The sequence below is a fragment of the Mytilus californianus genome, unplaced genomic scaffold, assembly GCF_021869535.1.
Source record: "Mytilus californianus isolate M0D057914Y unplaced genomic scaffold, xbMytCali1.0.p SCAF_3, whole genome shotgun sequence".
Lineage (NCBI taxonomy): Eukaryota > Metazoa > Mollusca > Bivalvia > Mytilida > Mytilidae > Mytilus > Mytilus californianus.
This window is the reverse complement of record NW_026262679.1, coordinates 10,734,181-10,737,377: the sequence shown is the minus strand read 5'-3', so window position 1 is coordinate 10,737,377 and position 3,197 is coordinate 10,734,181.

Sequence of the window (3,197 nt, the reverse complement as noted above, 5' to 3'; positions counted from 1 at the left end):
CAACTATAAACAAAATAATATAATAAATATCTGAATTAGCACTTTAATAAACTCTAACCTACACAAAGCGTAATATGATATCAGTAAAGCCTTATATAAAACTCTATATTTTTGCTCTCATCACAAAAATATTAAAAACTTCCTGCATATAACAACAAACTTTTCTATATTTGTGTGTGGATTAGTAATAAAATTTGTTTATGTACAATGTGTCAATTACAATGGAAAAATACTATGGAGTAGTAAAAAAAGCCTTGTACAGGACAATTACATAAGCTTCCATTTACAGATATACAGATTTCTGGACAAAGTAGGAGTGCAGTACTTATTCTTTTAGCAGTTTTCGACAAAATTTATAAATTATTTAATTTATCGATTTCATACATTTACTTCAATGAATTATATTTCATCCTGTAAAATATTACACCTGTTGTTTTCTCATTAAGGAAGGGTACCTGCTTAAGTTACCATATTTGTCCAGGAACTGTACAATTATAATATATACATTCAATAAGCCACGAGAGGAGGGGGAGTTTTACTACAGAAGCATTCTAATGTGAATCCTTTAAAGCCTTGATGTCCTATACAAGATTGAGGTAGCGAAGTTTGTATTTCTTTATATGACAAAACTACTAATTCAGAAAATACAAAATGATTATAATCTAAATAATCTCACAAACGTGTCAAAGCAGAAATAATATGATCCTTGGCGACACGACACATCATAATAAAAGACAAAATTGAAAAACATTTACAGCATTTTTTAAAATGAAGAAATTAACCATTTAAATATAATCTGCTTCTATGAATTATAGACAGTTTATATAAAAATTTACCTTTCCTTAAGGAAATATCTAAATGTTAGAAACCAAAAATGAGGACTAACCCATCTCATTACAAATTAGTGAAGTGAAATCTGAACACAGTGACTTCTCTTTGTAGGTTCTCAACAATTATATTGTATCATGAGAACTTTGTAACAGTGATTTAGTGTATTTTATTTGAATATGAATGACTAAATCAGTCCCTTTACATCCATTATAAATCTACGCTTCTAATATTGTTAACAAATTAAAAGAAAAAAAATCATGTACCGGCATAATATTTTTTTTCTCTCCCAAAAATGGCCGTGTTATTATCTTTAAAAGAGTGCACTAAAATGTCAATGATTTTGTGTCTTATACAATGAATGCAGATAAAAATGAGTGTTTCTTTTGACCTGCATAACAACCATTTAAAAAAAATCCAACAAAGGCTAAACACTGTAATATCAAACAAAATGTATCAACAAAAACAATGGAAATAAATCGTCTAAATAAATAACAAAATACTTCTCCTTGTATCATTTTACTTGTCTAGATAAATGTGTTGACTTTGGGTTTCATAGAACAACTTTTACTACTAAATCATAACAATTTTAAAGTTTGAGTAAAATAAGAAGTTTTATGAAACCCAAAATAACATGTTTGCACCACCTTGGTCTGTTTCATCTAAGATAATTAGTTAAGGTTACAATTAAAAAAAACCCACTAGTGAACATTTATGACTAAGAGGCAACAGAAGTGTAATGTTGTTCCAATCTTGTAAATCCATTTTCAATAAATCAAACACGAGAAAAAACCTGAGAAAATCACATAAACTTCAAAGGGACAAAGAGCAGGTGTGTCGACAGAGTTATCCTCTCCTGCTATACATACATCCCCTCCATGTGAATCTTAACTCATTAAAAATGTCAGGATGATAAGGAATAAAACATTAAAGAAAAAGAGCATTGTTATTTCTTCTGACATTTTTCTTCTTCATCTGTTGTTTCCCTTACATATTTATTGCTAGAAGTATTTGAATAATAAAAAGAACGAAACCAATAACTCTTTGTTTCCATACTATGCTAAGTCTAACTTAAGTCTAACTTCTAAATAAAATTGTTCTGCAATTTTCAGGAAAACTATTAAATCATTAATGATATAAATGATATGTATCAATCAAACACTATACAAGAATAAGTGAAAATATATATTTGACCTAGTTTCAACACTTAAAAATGCCACTATCATAAAAATTTAAATCATATTTTTTACAATGGATTATAATGCCAATGAACTATTCATGGAAACTCTTAAGGTACAATACATATATCATATGTTTTATGTCTCATCTTATAAAGTAAGCATGTTTGTACAGCTGTAAAGGACATTCATACTAAGAAAAATGTTTAACACTACTCTGTCCTGTGAATACAAGTATGGAAAAGTTTAACTAGCATATAAGTATGAAAAAGTTTAACTAGCATATAAGTATGAAATATTGTTGAAAAAATATAAACTCAAAAAGCAGGATGACTTTCATTAAAAAAAAAGGAGTTACCCATTCAAATTCAACATGATAGATGAAAGGAAATACATATTATGATATGTGTAAATTTAATAAGCATATATATTCTGAATTGCATTGTTGTGACTTCCTGTTCATTTTTTCCCTAGAGTTATCTCCCTTTGACAATTTTATGTGATGAAATAGGACCTCGTTTTTATGTTATATTACATCTACAACACAATGTATCAATTATTTTGATTATACATATTTAATGTGTTAAAGCAAAACACACTTTTTCCCTTTATATCTTCACATATATTTTATATTAATCTGTTAATGTTACATTGATGTAACTAAAAGAACACATAAATAAATTTTCAACACCCTAAGGGCTGATTTCATACAAATTAAAAAAAACACTGGCACATCACATAGAAAAACAAAACAGGTCTAACCCTTTTCCTCTTGACAATATATTGTAACAATGTGCCAAGATCTGACAAAAATTAATTTTCAAATTAGGATCAAGTTTACAGCAAATATAAAAGAATATTTTGATATAGTGAATGTAACTGAAAAAAAATATGCATGCAATTAACATCTACACATTCAAACATTTTCTTTAATAAATCTAACCAACAAGAAAAGCTTACATCTGACCTCTGACAGTATGAAGGTTAAAGGTCATGCAGTACAAAACATGAGACAGTAAAGCACCTAAGATTTTGGTGTAAAATAATCTATTCCTGAGTATTACAATCACGGTGCTTTAGGTGTCTCCGATATCTGTACAATGGAAGAAAATTACAAGCAAAATTTCCATCCTTTTTTAAAGTATGTCTGTCAATCAAGAGGATTATCTTATGCTGTTGTCTTTCGATTGC